The sequence below is a fragment of the Rhinopithecus roxellana genome, chromosome 11, assembly GCF_007565055.1.
Source record: "Rhinopithecus roxellana isolate Shanxi Qingling chromosome 11, ASM756505v1, whole genome shotgun sequence".
In the NCBI taxonomy this organism is placed as follows: Eukaryota; Metazoa; Chordata; class Mammalia; order Primates; family Cercopithecidae; genus Rhinopithecus; species Rhinopithecus roxellana.
In genome coordinates this window covers 961,300-970,178 of record NC_044559.1, presented here as the reverse complement: position 1 = coordinate 970,178, position 8,879 = coordinate 961,300, and the positions used below count along the sequence as shown (strand labels likewise).

Below are 8,879 nucleotides of genomic sequence, written 5' to 3'. Positions count from 1 at the left end.
GAGATCATTCTTTTTTAATGTAAGCATTTAAAGCTATAAATTTCACTGAGTACTCCTGTCACGCCATCTCATACATTTTGGTACCTTGCATTTTATTTTAATTCATCTGAAAGTATTTCAGTTTCTCTAGTCATTTCTTCTTTGAGCCACTGGTTGTTTAAGAATGTTGTTTAAATTTCACTTATGTGCAAATTATCCAGGTTTTCCTATTTTTTACTTCTACCTTCATTACACTTTTGTTGGAAAAGACACTGTGTGTGTGTGTGTGTGTGTGTGTATATATATATATACATATATATATATAATTTTTTTTTTTTAGACAGAGTCTTGCTCTGTTGCTCAAGGTGGAGTACAGTGGCATGATCTCGGCTCACTGCAACCTCTGCCTCCCAGATTCAAGCGATTCTCCTGGCTCAACCTCCCAAGTACTTGGGATTACAGGCGCCTGCCACCACGCCCAGCTAATTTTTTGTAATTTTTAGTAGAGATGGGGTTTCACCATGTTGGCCAGGCTGGTTTTGAACTCCTGACCACAGGTCATCCACCCACCTCAGCCTCCCAAAGTGCTGGGATTACAGGCATGAGCCACCAAGCCTGTCCTGTTTAGTCTTTTTTTTGAGACAGGTCCCGCTCTGTCCTGCAGGCTGGGGTGTAGTGGTATGATCTCAGATCACTGCAGCCTCTGCTTCCAGACTCAAACCATTCTCCTGCCTCAGCCTCCTGAGTAGCTGGGGCTACAGGCATTCACCACCACTACACCAGCTAATTGTTTTTTTTTTTTTTTTTGGTAGAGACAGGGTTTCACCATGTTGCCCAGGCTGGTCTTGAACTCCGGGGCTCAAGTGATCTGCCTGTGTCAGCCTCATTAAGCGCTGGGATTACAGCTGTGAACCACCACACCTGGCCCTTTGTATAATTTTGACCTTTTAAAATTTATTGAGAATGGTTTTGTGGCCTAACATATGATTTATCATGGGGAATGTTCCATATGCACTTGAGAAGAATATATATTCTGCTCTTGTTAGATGGAGATTTTTCTATATATCTGTTAGGTCTAGTTGGTTTAGTGTGTTGTTCATTTCCTCTAATTCCTTATTGATGTTGTCTAGATGTTCTATTTACTATTGAAGGTGGGGTACTGGCTGGGCACAGTAGGTCAGGCCTGTAATCCCAGCACTTTGGGAGGGTGAGGTGGGCGAACTGCTTGAGCTTGGGCATTTGAGACCAGCCTGGGCAACGTGACAAAACCCCATCTCCACAAAAAGTACACAAATTGGCTGGGTGTGGTGGCGTGTGCCTATATTCCCAGCTACTGCGGAGGCTGAGGTTGGAGAATCGCTTGAGTCTGGGAGGCAGAGGTTGTAGTGAGCTGTGATAGAGCCACTGCACTCCAGCCTCTATTGAAGTCTCCATTATTGTAAAACTATTTCTTCCTTCAATTTTGTTAGTTTGTTTTTGCATTTGGAGCCCTTTTTTTCTTTTTTTGGTTCATATGTATGTATAATTGTTACATCTTCTCATGATTTGACTCTCTTACCAACATAAAATGTTTTTCTGTAACATTTTTTGGCTTAAAATCTATTTTGTCTGGTATTAGTATAGCCACCCTAGCTCTCTTTTGGTTACTATTTGCATAGATTACCTCCATCTTTTCACTTTCAACCAATTTGTGTCTTTAGGTCTACAGTGAGTATTTCGTAAGCTGCATATTTGGATCATGTATTACATCACTAAAAAAAAAATCGATTCTGCCGATCTTTCTGTTGGTGAGATTATTCACATTTAAAGTGATTACTGAAACAAAAAGTTACTTGACCAGGCACGGTGGCTCCTGCCTGGAGATGAGGCTGCAGCGAGCCATGATCACACCACTGCTCTTCAGCCTGGGGACAGAGTGAGATCGACTCAAAAACAAAAAACAAAAACTTATTTATGGTTGGACTCACGCCTGTAATTCTATCACTTTGGGATGCTGAGGTGGGCAGATTGCTTGAGGCCAGGAGTTTGAGACCAGCCTGGGCAACATAGCAAGACTCCTGTCTCTACAAAAAAAATACAAAAATAAGCTGTGCATGGTGGTGCACACCTGTGGTTCCAGCTACTCAGGAGGCAGAGGTAGGTGGATCAGCTGAGCCTGTGGAGGTCAAGGTTGTAGTGAGCTGATTGTGCCACTGCTCTCCAGCCTGGGCAACAGAGCCAGACCCTGTCTCAAAAAAAAACCCCAAACAGGCTGAGTGCGGTCGCTCACGCCTGTACCTGGCACTTTGGGAGGCCAAGGCAGGAGGACTACTTGAGGTCAGGAACCCGAGACTAGCCTGGCCAATGTTGTGAAATCCTGTCTCTACTAAAAATGCAAAAAATTACCTGGCTGTGGTGGTGGGTGCCTGCAATCCCAGCTACTCAGGAGGCTGAGAATCACTTGAACCTGGGAGGCAAAGGCTGCAGTGAGCTGAGAATGAAACACTGCGCTCCAGCCTGAGTGACAGAGCAAGATTCCGTCTCAAACAAACCCCAAAAAAGAAAAACAGAAAAACCCACACACCAACGAACTTACGTCAACATGCTGTTTAGTTTCTACATAAAGTGTTTTGCTCCTCAATACCTTCTTTTGTGCTTGGTTAATGATTTATCCTGTAATAGTTTGAACCTTTCTTAAATCCTTTTCTGTATATTTTAAAAGGTATTTTTTTAGTGGGTACTATGAAGATTTCATTTAACATGCTGAGTTCTAAGTCCAGTTCAGACTGATACCAACTCAGCTTTAATAGCATACATTAACTCTGCTCCTTTCTCTGTCCCCTACCTATATTGTTACAAATCATGTCTTTAAACAATTAGTGCCTATGAACATAGATCCATATTATTTTAAGCATGTTTTTTTAAATCATAAAGGAGAAAGAGGAATAACATACCCAAAATACAATCATACTAGCTTTTATATTTAGCTACATAGTTGCCTTTACCAGTGATCTTTACTTCTTCATGTAGCTCTGAGTTACTATCTTGTATCCTTTCATTTTAGCCTGAAGAACTCACTTTAGCTTTTTTTTTTTTTTTTTTTTTTTTTGAGCCTGAGTCTTGCTCTGTGGCCCAGGCTGGAGTGCAGCGGCGCAATCTCTGCTCACTGCAACCTCTGCCTCCCGGGTTCAAGCGATTCTCCTGCCTCAGCCTCCCACGCAGCTGGGATTACAGGTGCGTGCCATCACACATGACTAATTTTTGTATTTTTAGTAGAGATGGGGTTTCACCATATTAGCCAGGCTGGTCTCGAACTCCTGACCTCAGGTGATCCACCCACATCGGCCTCCCAAAGTGCTGGGATTACAGGTATGAGCCACTGCACCTGTCCAAGAACTCTTCATTTATTATTTTTGTTTAGTGACAGGTTCTTGCTCTGTCAACCAGGCTGGAGTGCAGTGGTGTGATCATAGCTCACTGTAACCTCCAACTTCTGGTATCAAGTGATCCTCCTGTCTCAGCCTCATGAGTAGTTGGAACTACAGATGCACACCACCATGCCCAGTTAATTTTTTAAATTTATATTTTGTAGAGACAGGGTCTCACTATGTTGTCCAGGCTAGTCTTAAACTGCTGGCTGTAAGCAATCCTACTGCCTCAGCCTCCTGAGTAGCTAGGACCACAGGCCTGAGCCACCCTGTCTGGCTAATTATTTTTATTTTGTAAAGATGGGGTCTCCTTATGTCACCCAGGCTGGTTGTGGAACTCCTGGCCTCAGGTGATCCTACTTCAGCCTCCCAAAGTGCTGAAATTACAGGCGTGAACCACCATGCTGAGATTTATTTATTTATTTACTTATTTATTTATTTATTTATTTAGAGACAGAGTCTTGCTCTGTCGTCCAGGCTGGAGTGCAGTGGCGCCATCTCGGCTCACTGCAACTTCTGCCTCCCGGACTCAGCGATTTTCGTGCCTCAGCCTCAGTCAGCTGGGACTACAGGGGCACGCCACCACGTCTAGGTAATTTTTTTGTATTTTTAGTAGAAATGGAGTTTCACCATATTGGCCAGGCTGGTCTCAAACTCCTGACCTCAGGTGATCCACCTGCCTTGGCCTCCCAAAGTGCTGAGATTACAGGCGTGAGCCACCGTGCCCGGCCCCAGCTCCACTTTTGCATTCTATTTTTTTTTCTTCCCTGAGAGTAATATGGGGAGACTTTAGCATTCTTTGTAACACAAGTTTACTAATGATAAACTCCCTTGACTTTTCTGGGAGTATCTTAATGTTTCCTTCATTTTTAGAGGTTATTTTTTGCCAGATATAGGATTCTTGGTTGATTTTTTCCCATCAGTATTTTTAATATATCATCTATCAGTGGGAGAGAGGGGAAGAAGTATCCTACTGCCTTCTGTGCTCTGTGATTTCTGATAAGCAACTGTTAATCTTACTGAAGATCCCTTGTGCAGGATGAATCACTTATCTCTTGGGATGTTTCTGTCTTTAACTTTCTACAATTTGATTATAATGTGTCTCAGTGTGGATCTCTTTGAGTTTACCCTGATTTGAATTTGTTGAGCATCTTGAATGTGTAGATTCACAACTCCCATCAAATGTGGGATATTTTTGGTCACTATTTTTTTTTTTTTTTTTTGAGACCGAGTCTCACTCTGTTGTCCAGGCAGGAGTGCAGTGGCACGATCTTGGCTGCACTGCAAGGATGGGGGTAAACCCATTCTCCTGCCTCAGCCTCCCCAGTAGCTGGGACTACAGGCATCCCACCACCTCCCCCGGCTGATAATTTTTTGTATTTTTAGTAGAGACGGGGTTTCACCTGTGTTAGCCAGGATGTTATCGATCTCCTGACCTCTTGATCCGCCTGCCTCGGCCTCCCAAAGTGCTGGGACTACAGGCATGAGCCACCATGCCCGGCCTGGTCACTATTTCTTAAAAAAATCTTTATAGGCCAGGCACAGTGACTCACACCTGTAATCCTAGCACTTTAGGAGGCCAAGGTGGGCGGATAGCTTGAGCCTGGGAGTTCAAGACTGGCCTGGGCAACATGGCACGATCTTGTCTCTCCAAAAATACAGAAATTAGCTGTGCTTGGTGGTGGTATGTGCCTATAGTCCCAGCTACTTGGGAGGCTGAAGGGGGAGGATTGCTTGAGCCTAGGAGTTAGAGGCTGCACTTAGCCATGAGCTGTGAGATCACACCACTGCACTCCAACCTGAATGACAGAGCAAGACCTTCTCAAAAAAAAAAAAAAAAAAAAAAAGATAGGGATATATCTGCATGACTATGGATTAGGCAATGGTTTCTTACATACAACCTAAAGCACACCAACCAAAAGAAAAATTAATTATGCTTTATCAAGATTAAAAAGGAGACTATCAAGAAAGCACAAAGACAACTAACAGTTTGAGAGAAAATATTTGCAAATTATATACATGGTAAAGGCCAATTACCTAGAAGATATATATTTCAAAAATTCATTTACAGATAGGGTCTTCCTATGTTGCCTAGGCTAGTGTTGAACTTCTGGGCTCAAGTGATCCTCCTGCCTCAGCCTTCTGAGAAACTGGGACCATAGACCTATACCACCACAACTGGATGTGGAATATGTGAAGAACACTTACCACTCAATAATACGGACAAAACCCAATTTAAAAATGAACAAAGGCTTTAAATAGAATAAAAATGAGACATTGAAGACTGCTGAAAGTGGTTGCCTCTGGGCAGTGGAAAATGGTGAGGCAGGTGGTGTCTGGATTGGAGGGGATGAGGTATTGTGAACAATAAACCTTGTATCACTATTTGGCTCTCTGGATCACAGTTCACAACAAGGGACGAATTTGCTCCACAGGGGACATTTGGCAATCTGAATATATTTGTCATTGTTATAACTGAGGGGTCTTCCTGACATCTAATGTGTAGAGGCCAGGGATATTACTAAACATCCTACAAGGCAGAAAGAGCCTAAAAGGCAGACATAGCCTAAAATGTCAATAGTGCTGAGGTGAAAAACTGTCTAAAGTATGTTTGAGGCTGGGTGCAGTGGCTCATGCCTTTAATACCAACACTTTGGGAGGTTGAGGCAGGTGGATCACCTGAAGTCAGGAGTTTGAGACCAGCCTGGCCAACATGGTGAAACCCTGTCTCTACTAGTAATACAAAAATAAGCCGGCAGGGTGTGGTGTCTCACGCCTGTAATCCCAGGCGGATAACAAGGTCAGGAGATCGAGACCATCCTGGCTAACATGGTGAAACCCCATCTCTACTAAAAATACAAAAAATTAACCAGGCGTGGTGGCAGGCACCTGTAGTCCCAGCTACTCGGGAGGCTGAGGCAGGAGAATGGCATGAACCCAGGAGGTGGAGCTTGTGGTGAGCCCAGATCATGCCACTGCACTCCAGCCTGAGTGACAGATTGAGACTCCATCTCAAAAAAAAAAAAAAAAAAAAAAAGCCGGGCATGGTGGTGCATGCCTGTAATGCCAGCTACACGGGAGGTTGAGGCAGAATTGCTTGAACCTGGGAGGTGGAGGTTGCAGTGAGCCAAGATTGCGCCACTGCACTCCACCCTGGGTGACAGACTGAGATTTCATCTCAAAATAAATACATAAATGAAGTATGTTTTGATAAAAATACAAACGCAAGTCAGTAACAGTTATGTTAAAAAAAAATTAAAAAATCATAAAAATGATCTTTTGTACAATATCCACAGATGTAGTTTTCTCTTTTTTTTTTTGAGATGGAGTTTTGCTCTTGTTGCCCAGGCTGGAGTGCAATGGCGCCATCTCAGCTCACTGCAACCTCCGCCTCTTGGGTTCAAGCGATTCTCCTGCTTCAGCCTTCTGAGTAGCTGGGATTACAGGCATGCACCACCATGCCCAGCAAATTTTGTATATTTTTTAGTAGAGACAGGGTTTCTCCATGTTGTTCAGGCTGGTCTCGAACTCTCAACCTCAGGTGATCCGCCCGCCTTGGCCTCCCAAAGGCTGGGATTACAGGCGTGTGCCACTGCGTCCGACCCACAGATGTAGTTTTCTTCATGTGCCATGCTTTGAACAGCAGGGCTGGGAAAGCCTGCCAGGGATGTTTAGAGAATATGGAATTCACTTGCTTGTGAGTTAAGATGCCAGGCTTTTTAAAAAAACAGTAAATCAGCTCTTTGGCTAGAATCATAGATTAAAAAAAAAAAGAAAAATAAATAAAAAAGGAATTACCAATCCTACTAGTTAAGGTGAAAGAAGCACTGAAAAATCATGCCTTTACTTTTCATCTCCTTAGTCAGGGTAATTAGAATACACTCTGGTGTAGAGGCTCATAAAGCAACAGTTAAGTCTTCTTCAGGTGCTATATAAGTCATCTATGGCTGTTTCAGAAGTAACTTGATTATCATGTGTGAGTTTTGAAAATAACTGTAAATAGGCCGGGCAGAGTGGCTCATGCCTGTAATCCCAGCACTTTGGGAGGCTGAGGTTGGTTGATCACCTGAGGTCAGGAGTTCGAGACCGGCCTGGTCAATATGGTGAAACCCCATGTCTACTAAAAATACAAGAAAATTAGTTGGGCGTGGTGGCACGTACCTGCAGTCCCAGGTGCTTGGGAGGCTGAGGCGGCAGAATTGCTTGAACCCAGGGGGCGGAGGTTTCAGTGAGCCGAGATCACGCCACTGCACTCCAGCCTCAGTGACAGAGCGACACTCCGTCTCAAAAAAAAAAAAAAGAAAATTTCTGTCAAGGTAAAAAGAGTAATTGACTAGATTTTTTAAAACTAAAACATACAGGAGTCAGGAGTCAAAATTACTGACACTAATGCTCTCATCTTCATATAGCTAGCACAGGCAATTTAGTTTTCTAATATTACTATCAAGAATACTCCTCGACATTAATCTTTAAAAAATTACTATTGGCCAGGCATGCTGGTAACTGTAGTACCTTGGGAGGCCAAGGCGGGAAGATAACTTGGGCTCAAGAGTGTGAGACCAGCCTGGGCAACATACGGAGACCTCGTGTCTACAAAAAATAAAAACAATTAGCCAGGTGTAGTACCCATACCTGTGGTCCTAGCTACTCAGGAGGCTGAGGCAGGATAACTGCTTGAGCCCAGGAGGTAGAGAATGCAGTGAGCCGTGACTGTACCACTGCACTCCAGCCTGGGTGACAGAGCAAGACACTGTCTCAAAAAACAAAAACCACCCCCACTAACAAAAAAAATCAGTATTTCCAATATATAGTCAAAGGCCACCACTAAGACTTATCCCACTCACATGACTTGAATCTGCTGCCCCACTCACTATTATTCGAACATTCTGGAACTGCTTTTTGTATCACTTTTCCCCTTACACATTTTAGTAGCCCACCTAGAGTGCAGATACACTCTATGATGCTGGGGAATGGCTCACTATGCCCACATACTAGGGGCCTGTTTATCTGACTGACCCGATGCCAGGAGCATGAAGAGGCTGAACTGTGAAACACAGACAAAGACCAAATGAAAGTCAGGCTTCACATTGGCAGTTAAGTAACCGGTGGAATGAACTCTAGAATTCAGTTCTGATTACAGTTAGTATTCTCTCTTCAATAGTTGTTACATTCTGTGGCTAAATTATTCCACATAAAATCCCCTTTAGTGAAAAACGGCACTAAAAGTTACTTCAGTGTATCGGCTTTAAACATTGGAGCCTCTTCCTCAAGAACAGTTGTTGATATTATTTAATAAAATACAAAATAATTCGAGAATAAAGACTATGCTTTCAGGGATCATTTCTATAGTTCGTTACTAGGGAAGTTTCTCGGAACGTGTAGAGCGCTGGGAAAAAAAATTCAAGAATAAAATCTGGGCAGCTCACAATAAAGTGGAAGGAAATATTATATGGGTAGTCGCTATAAGCATTTCAGAAATCCAATTGCAGTATT

At 43.2% G+C, this 8,879-nt stretch overlaps 1 pseudogene; it reads left to right on the top strand.

The window, feature by feature from the left end:
• Positions 1-8,704: 8,704 nt before the first annotated feature.
• On the top strand, positions 8,705-8,808 carry LOC115900643 (annotated as a pseudogene).
• The last annotated feature ends 71 nt before the right edge of the window (positions 8,809-8,879 follow it).